General features: G+C 40.7%; 1 pseudogene; it reads right to left on the bottom strand.

Annotated features, from left to right (window-relative positions):
* Nucleotides 1-4,333: 4,333 nt before the first annotated feature.
* On the bottom strand, nt 4,334-5,205 carry LOC118000258 (annotated as a pseudogene).
* Between the last annotated feature and the right edge of the window lie 8,214 nt (nt 5,206-13,419).

Below are 13,419 nucleotides of genomic sequence, written 5' to 3'. Positions count from 1 at the left end.
TGTTTTTAAGCAGGCTCCATGCCCAACAGGGGGCTTGAACTCAGAACCCTGAGATCAAGAGTCACATGTTCTACCGCCTGAGCCAGCCTGGCGCCCCCGATGCAATTTAAATGATAGTATTATTAAATGCAGCCGCAATCGGCAATCATATCTGTGTCTCAAACAACTCATTGCTGAAGTTGCCGGGCAATTATATTTGCCAGGCATAAGGGGTCCACAGTGAGCAGGTAAGTGATTTACACCCCGGAGACAATCTCAAAGCTTTTGCCCTTCCTTTATTTTGTGCAAACCTCCAGCTTGGGTTTTCTGGGTCTTATGCTGGCTGCCTCGTTTCTAAAGCCTTTCCTTCATCCCTTTTCTCACCACACGGCTCCTTGTGTCACCAAACCCTCATTTTCATCATCTTCGTCAAGGGCCTTTACATGCTAAACTGCTCTGGACAGCACCCTCACATTTTTTTTTTTTTTGGTCTCAGAATTCCTTAACTAATCTTAAAAATGATTGAGGATGCTAGAAAAGCTTCTGCTTCTGTGGATCACTCACTGCATTGAACATTTGAAAAGCAGGAAGTAAAAAAAATAATTAATTTTAAGACAACAATGAAAGAGATTACAGGTTAACCTGAATCACATAAATATGTTTTCCAAAATATATCCGTACTATTTTTAACAAATCTCTTCAATGTCTAGCTTCATAGAAGAAAATTAGAATTTCTTTTCTGCCTGTGTATTTTTGCTCTGCCATATCACACTGGAAAACTCCACTGTACACTTCGAGAAAATGGGCACGGAAGGGCAGGAACATATTAGCATTATTAGGAAAATAATTAGAACCTGCAGACCTCCTGGAGGGGGACAACCAGCAGTCCCCAGACCAGATGTTGAGAACTGCTGCCATTTTTGGTGTTCTTCATTCTTTGTGTGGATCTATGCTTCCATCTGGCACCATTTTCCTTTTACATTTCTTGCAACGTGGGTCTGTTGGTAATGAATTCTTTCAGCTTGTGTACGTTTGAAAAAAGTATTTTCTTTGGCTCTTGGAAGATATTTTCACTGGGGTGATAGGTTTCTCTGTCAACAGTATTTTATTTCAGTATTTTAATGGTGTTGCTCCACTATCTTTTCACTTAAACTATTTCTTTTTTTAATTGGGATATAATTACAATTAACATATAACATTGAAACAGTTTGGGGTGGATAGCATAATGATTCAATATTTGTATGGAATTGCGAAAGAATCACCACAATAAATCTCGTTAACATCCATCACCACACATAGTAACATTTTTTTCCTTGTGATCTACTCGCTTAGCAACTTTCAAATATACAATAGAATATTACTAAGTATAGTCATCATACTGTACATTACATCTCTACAACTATGTTTGATAGCTGGAAGTTTGTACCTTTTGACCACCTTCATCCATTTCAACCACACTCCACCGTCTGCCTCTGGCAATGACTAAATCTATTCTCTGCGTCTGAGTTCAGGTTCTTATTTTATTTTTTTTAGATCCCACATGTGAGCTCATACAGTATTTGTCTTTCTCTGTCTGACTTATTTCATTTAGCATAACGTCCTCAAAGTTCGTCCATGTTGTTGCAAATGGCAGGTGTTCTTTTTTTTTTTTTAAAGATTTTATTTATTTATTTGAGAGAGAGAATGAGATAGAGAGAGAGAGCATGAGAGGGGGGAGGGTCAGAGGAAGAAGCAGACTCCCCACTGAGCAGGGAGCCCGATGTGGGACTTGATCCTGGGACTGCAGGATCATGACCTGAGCTGAAGGCAGTCGCCCAACCAACTGAGCCACCCAGGCGCCCCATCTTTTTTATGGCTGAATAATATTCCATTGTATTTATATATACCATGTCTTCTTTATCCATTCATCCATTGATGGGCACTTAGATTGCTTCCATGTCTTGGCTATTGTAAATAATGCTGCAAGGGAAGTGGGGGTGCAGATGTCTTTTTCAAGTGAGTATGTTCACTTCCTTCAGATAAATACTCAGAAGTGGAATTGTTGGATCATATGGTAGTTGTATTTTTAATTTTTTGAGGAAACTTCATACTGTTTTCCATAGTTGTAGTACCAATTTATATTCCCAACAGTGCACAAGGGTTCACTTTTCTCCACATCCTCGCCAACAGTTGTTATTTCTTATCTTTTTGACTTTCTGACAGGTGTGAAGTGATATCTTATTGCAGTTTTGATTTGCATTTACCTGATGATAGGTGATGTGGAGCACCTTTTCATGTACCTCTTGTTTTGTTTTTTTCAGGCTTTTATTTAAATTCTAGTTAGTTAACGTACAGTGCTTCATATAACTTTTAGCCATCCATTTGTCTCCTTTGGAAAAATGCCTATTCAGATCCTCTGCCCATTCTTTTAATCAGATTGATTTTTTTTGTTATTGAGTTGTATGAGATTTTTACATATTTTAGATATTAACCCTTTATCAGATATATAATTTGCAAATATTTTCTCCCATCCAGGAAGTTGCCTTTTCATATCATCGATGATTTCCCTTGCTGTGCAGAAGCTTTGTCGTTTGCCGCAGTCCCACTTAGTTGTTTTCGCTTTTGTTGCCTTCACTTGCATTGCTTCTGATAAGAAATCTACTGTCATCTCTATTTTTGTTTCTCTGTATGCAATGTGTTTTTTCTACTCCTGTGTTTAAGATTTTCTCCTTATCCCTGGTTTTGAGCACTTTGATTATGCTATACCTTGGTGTAGGTTTTTTGGGTTTTTTTCTACTTCTCACGTTTCTTGTGCTTGGGGTTTGTTGGGACTTTTTGATCTGTAGGTTTAAAGTTTTCATCAAACTTGGAAAACTTTGGTCGTTAATTCTTCCTATGTTCTTTCAGTTGCCCTCTCTCATATTTCAGGGATTCCAATTATACACATATTTGACTACTTAAAGTTGTTCCACAGCTCACTAATGCACAGTTCATTTTTTATAACTTATTTTAAAATAATTATAGTCTTACAGGAAGTTGCAAAAGCATACATAGAGTCCCTTGTACTCTTCCCCCAGTTTCTCCCAAAGGTATAACTGTAGTGCAATATCAAAGCAAGGAAAATAACATTGGTATAAGTCTGTTAATTAGGCTACAGATCTTATTTGGTTTTCACCATTTTTAACATACATTTGTGTTTGTGTGTATGGTTCTTTTTTTTTTTTAAAGGTTTTATTTATTTATTTGACAGAAAGAGAGAGAGTGAGAGCACAAGCAGGCAGAGCAGCAGGCAGAGGGAGAGGGAGAAGAAGGCCACCCACTGAGCAGGGAGCCCAATGCAGGGCTTAATCCCAGGACCCTAGGATCAGGACCTGAGCTGAAGGCAGACGCCTAACCACTGAGCACTCAGGTGCCCCTGTGTGTATAGTTCCATGCAATTTTATCTTACACATAGATTCATGTAACTACCACCACAATCAAGATATAAGACCGTTTTATCACCACAAAAGAACTCCCCTGTGCTACCCTTCTATATGCAACCAGTATCCCTGTCTCCTGGTAACCATTAGTCCATTCTCCATTTCTGTAGTTTTGCATTGTGAGAATATTATATAAAGGGAATCATAAAGTATTAACATTTTTAAATTTATGAGTATAACTATCTGAACCTGAAATTTTCTTTATGGGAAAGTTCTTAAATACAAATTTAGTTTTTAAAAAGGGATATAAGAATATTCAGGTTATTTATTTCCTTTTTTTTTTTTTTAAGATTTTGTTTATTCATTTAACAGAGAGAGAGACACAGCAAGAGAGGGAACACAAGCAGGGGAGTAGGAGAGGGAGAAGCAGGCCTCCCTGCAGAGCAGGGAGCCCAATGCGGGGCTCGATCCCAGGACCCTGGGATCATGACCTTTGCTGAAGGCAGATGCCTAACAACGACTGAGCCACCCAGGCACCCCTATTTATTTCCTTCTGAATGGGCTTTGATTGTTTGTATTTTTCAGGGCATTTTATTTCACCTAATTTATCAAATTTATTGTCATAAAATGGTTCACAATATTCTCTTACTATCTCTTTAATGTCCATAGGCGTCTGGTATTTGTCGTTTGTTTCTTGATTTCTTTTTTTCTTGCATTTCACTAGAAGTGTACCCACTTTAAATACTTTTAAATAACTTGTTTGGTTTCATTGATTTTACTATACTGTTTTCATTGATATCCCTTTTTTCTTTATGGTTTCCTTCTACTTGCTTTGGGCTTAATTTTTTTTTCTAGTTTTTTAAGGTAGAGTCTTAGATCATTGATTTGAAACCTTTCTTTTTCTTTGTCTTTTTTTTTTATGGATCAGTTATTTAATTAGGTTCTTTGCAAGAAATTTAGAACATCAATTTGTAAGAATAAACTCCATTTGTGAGAGAAAACACAGAGTGGAGGTAGCCCTGAAGCTGAGGAATGGCTTTGATTTTTGGCATAATTTGCAAGTCCACAGCTTTCTGATCAACCTTGCACTGCTCTGTAATTTCATATTTCTCTTTCTTTGTGTGGAAGATCTCACCCTCCTGGTGTCTGGGGTTATGTGGGTGGTTCTTCTTAAAGTAAGCATCAGTGAGATGTTTTGGGATTTTCACACTGCTGATATCAATATTGGTGGAGGTGGCAATGATAAATTTCTGGTGGGTTCTATGCAGAGGAACTTGATTGAGGACCAGAGGTCCGGTCACAGGGAGCAAGCCACTGCTCAGTTGCTTTAGGAAAACCACCCTCTTTCCTCTGTGGTGCCCAGTGAAGATGATCAAAATGGTCCCGGGAGTGATGCTACCTCACAGTTTTCTCACATGCGGACTGAAGGGTTTTTTGCCATGGCTCAACAGCATTTGAGGCACGTCTTCAGTAAGATAATACCTAGGCATTTTGCAAAGTTTAACCACTTGGGTACCACCATTCTCATTACCACCAACTGGTTTTGTAACAGTAGCAAGAACCTTTTCCTTCTTTTTCTTTTCAACCCTGGATTTAGCTGCTTAATACATCCTCTCATATGTACATGGCCTTTCTGGAATACACAGCCGATTGGGAATAGCTGTCAATTCCTCTGACTAGGACAGGGTTTCGGCTGCAATGGGGCTTCCCCTTCCTTGACGTTTTATCCTTGAGGTTATACTTCTTAACCTTGACTAGTATCAGCAGTCTTGGCTTCAGATTTCTTCTCCTTAGTATCTGGCTTCTCAGCTTTTTCACCTACCGTCTTGCAAAATGGGAAAGAGCAAAACTTTCTCTTTTTTCTAATATAAACATTTAGTGCTATAAATTTCTCTCTAAGTACTGTTTTAGCTATATGCCCCAAATTCTGATATGTTTTATCTGTATTTTCATTTAGTTTGATATATATATATATTTCAAGGCATGGAGCCTAAAGCAGGGCTTGAACCCATGACCTTGAGATCAAGACCCAAGTCAAGATTAAGAGTTGGATGCTTAACCAACTGAGCCACCCAGGCACCCCCAAAATATTTTCTTTCTTTTTTTTTTTTCCCAAAATATTTTCTAATCATTCATTTGACCTCCTTGTAGACCCATGGGTTATTTAGAAGCATGTTGTTTAACTTCCAAACATATGGGGATTTACCAGCTACCTTCCATTTTAGATTTCTATTTTAATTCTGTTGTAGACAGAAAATTTAGTATGATTTCAATTCATTTAAAAAAGGTTTATAGCTAGAATATGATTTATCCTGGTGAATGTTCTATGTGCACTTGGATAGTATTCTGCTGATTGGACAGAGTGTTCTATAGATGGAAATTAGATCACATAGGCTAATAGTGTAATTCTCTTCTACATCTTTTCTGATTTTTCTACTTATCCTGAAACAGTAGTGCTGAAGTCTTTATATCTGTAGGACAGTATTTCTCCTATCAAGTCTAACAGTTTTTGCTTCATGTATTTTGAAGTTGTATTCTTAGGTGCATCCATATTTTTTTTTTAAGATTTATTTATTTTGAGAGAGAGAGAGAGTGCTCTTGTGAGAGCAGGGGGAGGGGCAGAGGGAGAGGGAAAGAGACAGATTCCCCACTGAGCATGGAGCCCTGAGCAGGCTCCATCTCATGACCCTGAGATTATGACCCGAGCCAAAAACAAGAGTGGGATGCTTAACTGACTGAGCCACCCACGTGCCTCCAGAGCAATTCTTAATAGGGATTGAGCTACAATGGTTAGCAAGTTCTCAGGAAATTATTATTCTAGCCAGGAATCCACCGTCGGTGGATAATGGCAGCTATGCTTATCCAAAGTTACACTGGGAGATGAGGAAATGAAGTTGCACTTGGAGTCCCAGTCTGAGGAAAACCTCACACTCATCTGTGTCGTCCTCTCTCCCCTCTAGGATGTGATTATTTGTCAGGGTGGAGAAAATGTATGCTGCTACACAGATCTCATGATGTTGAAAAGTCCAACACAGAAGACTACATATGGTGATTCCATTTACATGAAGTTAAAAAGGCAAAATTAATCCATGGTGTCAAAAGTGAGTACTGTGGGGAGAGGAGGAGTCAGGTGCTTGGGAGATGCATGGGGAGCTTCTAGATGCTGGTGTTCTACTTCTTGGTCTGACTGATGTCACAAGGGTAGGTTCCCTTTGTGATGATTCACTGAGCCATGCACTTATGATATGAACATTTTTCTCTAGGTATGATACACTTTACTTTAAAAGTTTGTTTTAAAATATTTGTTGTGCATGTATACATTTCTAAATTAATTATCCAATTGAACTGTTCTAGCAGCAGAACATTGAAAAGCAACAGGAAATTGGTCACACACATTTTTTTAAGCTTTTATTTATTTATTTGAGAGAGAAAGAGAGAACAAGCAGGCAGAGGGGGAGAGGGAGATACAGACTCCTCACTGAGCAGGGAGCCCTATGCGGTGCTCAGTCCCTGGACCCTGGGATCATGACCCCGAGCCGAAGGCAGACGCTTAACCGACTAAGCCATACAGACGCCTCTGTCACACACAACATTAAGGCAAACCGCCTTCTCTAAATGCACAGTTCTTGGCTGCCTTCATGTGCCGGGGGATCTTATGTTGCTCCAGCAGTGATTAAGTTTTAGAGCACAAATGTATTTGGAAAAAAATTCCCATAATTGCATATCCTATTAAGAAAAAAAAAAAAAAAAAAGCACCCAACAGGAAGGAAATGGAATTGTTCTCAGCAGCCTAGAACAATGTCTTGGGTTGCTTCCTCTTTGTAACGTGGTGGGTGGGAGTAGGGTAAACAAAATGAGCATCCTGGTGGATTTTATTTTAGGCAAGTTTAACTTGAGCTATGATAAGTGCAAGAAACTTCAGAGAGAAATGGAATGCTTAGTTGATATTGTCCTAGATGTTATGGCTTGGTGCTGGAAGCCTCTATCACAGAGGCCCAAAGAGTTATCCTTTTGTCCCTTTCCTTTCTACTCCAACAGTTAGTGATTATTTTTCACTTGGATTTGTAAACTCCTAGAGGGCAATATTCTCAGTTTTGGAAAGCATCTGTTGATGGCAAAAAAGAAACAGAGAGGGACACCTGGGTGGCTCAGTCGTTAAGCGTCTGCCTTCGGCTCAGGTCATGGTCCCAGGGACCTGGGATGGAGCCCCACATTGGGCTCCCTGCTCTGCGGGAAGCCTGCTTCTCCCTCTCCCACTCCCCCTGCTTGTGTTCCCTCTCTCACTGTGTCTCTCTCTGTCAAATAAATAAGTAAAATCTTAAAAAAAAAAAAAAAAGAAACAGGGAATGAGTGATGGCAGCTGTAAAATCCTCGCTGGCTGGACAAACACGATCTCATTGGTCTTTTCTTTGCCTCCCCAATCTCGCCTTCTGGTTCTCTCTCTCCAAGTCCCACAATCATCAGTGTTTTGTCTCTAGGGCACATAGGGTTTGGCTTTGTAGTTGCCCTATCCCCCTCCAGACTGGAAACTTTCCAGGGCCAGAGACCATAGCTCTTTGAATAGAAATTTATCTCCTGCACCTTCTCTGTTCTTGCATGGTGGAGGCTCTTTCCTCGCTCCTTCCCCAGACTCTGAGCTGCCTGGGGGCAGAGGCTGCAGGTCCCTTATGTTGTATTTCCATTGGTACCTAGCAGGGGTTCAGGAAGTGTTGGCTGGCTGAATGAAGAAAAGAAGGGTTGGTTGGGGCGCCTGGGTGGCTCAGTTATTAAGCATCTGCCTTTGGCTCAGGTCATAATCCCAGGGTCCTGGGATGGAGCCCCGCGTTGGGCTCCCTGCTCAACGGGAAGCCTGCTTCTCCCTCTCCCACTCCCCCTGCTTGTGTTCCCTCTCTCGCTGTGTCTCTCTGTCAAATAAATAAATAAAATCTTAAAAAAAAAAGGGGGATGGTGGATCAGGTCACTGTTAAAACTCATATGCATCTTTCTAAACCCTTATGTGTGTGACATGTGTCTGCATGTTCACTGAAGAAGGAAAAGGTATTAAGCAAATGAGATCATACCATATGTACCTTGCACTTCAAATATGCAAAAATCAATAATCTGGAAAAAAGAACATGTGCGAAACCAAAGGTTTAGTATTTTTCCAGAAGAACAAATCACTGATCAGCTTATGATTTTGAATCATATTCCTGTTCATCAACTTAAAACTTCAAAATGCAAACTTATGTTAACCTTAGACTAGGTGAATGCCAAATGCATACCACAGACAAGGATTTCCACATTGCAATATGTTCGATGATCAATGTAAAAGGGGATCAGAAGAAGATTTCATCATTAACTTTCCCATATCTTCAAGTATACGCCCTCACCTCTTACAATTATGAGACTTTATACTGGAAATAAGAAGTAAAATCACTATCAAGCAAATTAGTCTAAAACTGAGGGAAAGCAGCGTGTACATAGAAACTGGTCTACAAACTTCTGTGAACATGCAGACACATGCCACACACATAAGGGCTTAGAAAGATGCATATGAGTTTTAACAGTGATTGTCCCTGGAGGGTAGGTTTGGGAGTTTTCTGTTTCCTTATTTTTGCTCTTGAGTATTTTCTGAGTTTTCTGTAATAAGAAAAAATCTCAAGTTATTTTGAAACAAGAGGGGGGTTGTGGTTAGTACATGCAAATCTGAGGATTCTTAGAAATATTCAGAGACGGTGATGGTCACTTCAATAGCCACATCATTCTCCTTCCCTCTAGACGTGCCCATTTCTAGTGGTCAGTGTTGTCCATGATGCAAATTTGATGGTGTTGCTTCCCTGCTTTGAGTCACTCCCCTCCAAAGGGATGTCAGTGTCACTGTTCATATTTACTGTCCTATGTAAGTCGGTCACCTTTCAGTTCCAAGTGACAGAAACCTCACTCAAAGTAGCTTAAGCAAAAATGAGGAATTTGTTTATTCATGTAACTGAAGAGTCCAAGGTTGGCTTTAGGCAGGGCTAGATTTAGGAGTTTAAAGATGGTATTAATACCTATCATTCCTAGTCCTGTTTTTTCTCATGTTAGTTTTATTTCTAGACAGGCTCTGTCCATGTGGAAGCAACATAGCCATTGGCAACCCAAGGTCCTTCAAACTCAGATCCTGAGGAAGGGAGAGGCCTGGGCTGGGTCATGTGCTCCTCCTTGGCCAGTCACTCTAGAATGGAATGAGGCATACAACAGAGGAGAATGGGTATTTCCGAAAGGAAAGGATTCTAGGCAAACCATGACCTCTTCCCTCTCCAGACTCATCTCTCTCTCTCTCTTTTGGTCCTGCCAGGACCTTTACTGGATGGTTCCTTCCAGAGTGGGAGAACACGTGCCCACGTGGCTGTGGTCAGCAGGGCAGCGGGAGGTTCCAGCACAGTCACTTCTCCAGGCGTGCAGACTCGAGCAGCTTCTCCATCAGGTCGGTGTGGGCCAGCCCCCTCGGTGTACGGGCCTGCAGCAACCCCAGGTAGGCCTCCCACTCGTCGGCGATCTTGCTACGGTGAAGCAGCACATAGGGATGGTCATGGCGGCAGCACGGCAGCAGGCAGGTTCCCTGGGCTGTCCGACCATCAGTCACACTCCACGATTCTCCAGACTCATCTCTTTCCCAGCTGCACCTGAACTGTTTTCAGTTCCAGGAACATGGCAAACTCACTTCACTGTCTTTTATTTTGTGCATCTCATTGCATTGGCCGCAAATAGCCTTCCTCTATTCTTTACCTACTGCCAACTCATCCTTCAAGCTCTTCCTAATCCTCCCTGTCTGGGCTGGGTATACATTTATGTGATCCCACAAGCACGTCCTTGATACTCTTGACATCACACTACACTCTGTGGCAAGTACTTGTTTCCATAAGCACTTGTCCCTCACTGAACTAGCTCGAGTTCAGTGATTGTATAATGAATGGCCCATGAATGTTTATTGCATGATTGGAAGATAACCTCAGTATGAATAAGATCGTGCCCTGCTTCCCTCATTTATAAAGTTCCTAAAAAATAATCTTGAATTTTGAATATTTTACTTTTTTTAAAGTAATCTCTATACCCAATGTGGGGGTCAAACCCACAAGTCCAAGATCAAGAGTCATACACTCTACCGACTGAGCCAGACAGGAACCCCAAGGTATAATCTTTTTTTTTTTTTTTAAGATTTTATTTATTTATTTGAGACAGAGAGAATGAGAGACAGAGAGCATGAGAGGGAGGAGGGTCAGAGGAAGAAGCAGACTCCCTGCCGAGCAGGGAGCCCGATGCGGGACTCGATCCAGGGACTCCAGGATCATGACCTGAGCTGAAGGCAGTCGCTTAACCAACTGAGCCACCCAGGCGCTCGGTATAATCTATTTTAAATAAAACCTCACACATGTAATTTGCTACATATGTGTTAATGAAGTAGACATGAGATGTGAATATTAAATACCAAATTATGCTGTATTAAGTATCATTGGCCATTGAATATAATGTTATTGTCCTATTTGAAATATTGCCACCAATATCTGGTTAGCTAGGTCAGGGAATCTTAACCCGGAGTCCAGACCTCCAAGAGATTTAAGGGTAGAATTCAGAGGATATGTGCACTTGCATGGGAACAAGAATTATTTTTTCTAAACTGTAAGTGGAATTTAGTATTTTTTTTGCGCATAAATACAACAATGCAGAGCTGTATCAGGCAGTGACTGTGACTCTGTCAATAACAGAAAGCAGGTATTTTCATATCTCATTAGTTGTTGCAGAGATCTCAATATAGTGTTTATGCTACTTCAAGGTCAGAGCGGTTATTAAACCTCTTGCTAGATGTGTTATTAAATGAACACATTTATTATTGTATCACACATTTATATATTTTGATAACTTACACTTCAATATAATTGGTTTTCTTTGTAATCCCATGCATTTCATTTTCTGCACTTAAAAATATTATTCTGAAAAAGGGTCCATGGTACAAAAAAGTTGAACGGATCTTGGCATTCGCTTAACATGAAATGAGACCAACGTGTGGTGATCTGACTCCAGAGAAACTTTGCCCTCTTGCCCTCTGTACTGCCAGGCTAAGAATAGAGATTACAGGTCTTTTGCACAATCCTAAAACTATAGATCTAAGAAAAGATGTTCTTTCTCAGATTGAAAATCTGTTTGGATGGAAAAGCCGTGTGACTTACTGCGTTTCAAAGGGTCCCCAGGGTAGGCTGGAAGAGTGGAGTAAATGCATTTAGATCTACTCATAAACTCACAACTAAATGCTGCAGACATTGGCTTAAGAGTTTGTCCAAGAAAAATTCATTTGTTTGTGTAGTATCTGCATAGATATCTACAGAATAGGATATGGGTTACCAAAACTGTTAGGACATACTCTGTAAAGTTATGAGATCCTTTCTGATAATTGGTGACAAGGACCTGTCAGAGATAAACTCATTGGAGTATTTGTTCTCTAGGAATTCCTCCTTGGTTTCTTGGTCTTGGTTCCAAGAGGAAGCAGATGGTCCTTAAATTAAGATACTCTGAGGAGATACTGTACAAAGGCATTGGTGCAGGGAGCCGTAACAGGAAGCACACTAGCTTTAGCAACCCCAGGTTAGTGGCAGCAGAGCTGACATTACCCCTTGGCCAGAAGGGAAAAGCACAGGGAACGGCAAATCAGAGGAAATTAGTGAAGGTAAGTTTGGAAGTGATGACAGAGCCAAAAGGATCGATACCCTGACCATCTGTCTCTCTCTGACCAGGACACTCCTTGACCAAACCCACTTAGAAGCCAGGAGGCAAAGGAGCTCACTGCTGTGGTCCATTCATCAGCTTCATGGGAAAGAGGGTGGAGAAAAGATGGAGGGGGAGAGATACCCAGCACATTTGACCAGTCCCTACCAGAAGACATAACACACTATTCGATGGGCCAAGAGGGCAGAACTGTAATTTTCAAATTCGTGGCTGTGCCTAATAAAATTCTGGCACACAGTAAGTGCTCAGTATTACTGAATGATTAAACTGAGAGCTGAAATGCTGCTGAAACTGAGTAAAAGCAAACAGGTGGGAACTAAGTATTCAGTTTTAGACAGTGGGCATTTAAAATATTATGGAGGGGAGATCATCTGGGTGGCTCACTTGTTAGGCTTCCAACTCTTGATTTCGGCTCAGGTCATGTCAGGACCATGAGATCAAGCCTCATGTTGGGCTCCATGCTCAGGGGAAGTCCTCTTGAGATTCTCTCCTTCTGTCTCTGCCCCGCCCACCCCCTTTGCATGCTCTAAAATAAATAAATCTTAAAAAAAAAAAGTCATGGAGGGGCACCTGGCTGGCTCAGTCAGGGGAGTGTGTGACTCCTGATCTTGGGGTTGTGGGTTTGAACCCCATGTTGGGTGGAGAGATTACTTAAAAATAAAACCTTTTAAAAAATTTAAATAAATGTTATGGAAATACAGGATTCAGCAACACATTCTGTAGATCAGGCAGATAGATAACATAGCTTTGTAATATAATTAAGTACAATTGAGCCTCATTATTCATGGATTCGGTGTTTGGATGTTTGCCTACTCTTTAAACTTTCCTGGTGTTTTCATGGTCACCTGTGGAGTGAAAATTTTGACTTGCTCAATGCATATATTCCCACTTGAGGTTGAACAAAGTACTTCAGCTCTCATATTATAAATGAGTATCCTTTGCTCTAGTTAGTGCCACGTTTTTTGCATTTTTGTCCTTTCTTTGGTGATTTCCCTATTCAAAATGGCCCTCAGATGTAGCACTGAAGGGTGTCTAATGTTCGTAATAGGTATACAAGAAGGCTGTGACGTCCCTCATGGAGAAAATAATATGCGTTAGATGAGCTTTAGTCAAGCGTGAAGTTACAGGGCTGCTGACCCTAAGTTCAGTGTTAGTAAATCAACAAAACACAGACACCTGAAACAAGCTTATGTATTGATTAGTTGATAAAAATGTGACCAGAGGCTTGCAGAACAATAGCCCTGTATTTCCCCTAGGAGCAATGGTTCAGCATTAATTCTGTGTTAGTGGTGACTATAAAATC

The sequence above is a fragment of the Mirounga leonina genome, unplaced genomic scaffold (assembly GCF_011800145.1).
Source record: "Mirounga leonina isolate KUSES-001 unplaced genomic scaffold, KU_Mleo_1.0 Mir_115, whole genome shotgun sequence".
NCBI lineage: Eukaryota > Metazoa > Chordata > Mammalia > Carnivora > Phocidae > Mirounga > Mirounga leonina.
The sequence above is the reverse complement of the archived record's forward strand: the minus strand, read 5'-3'. Positions and strand labels throughout refer to the sequence as shown.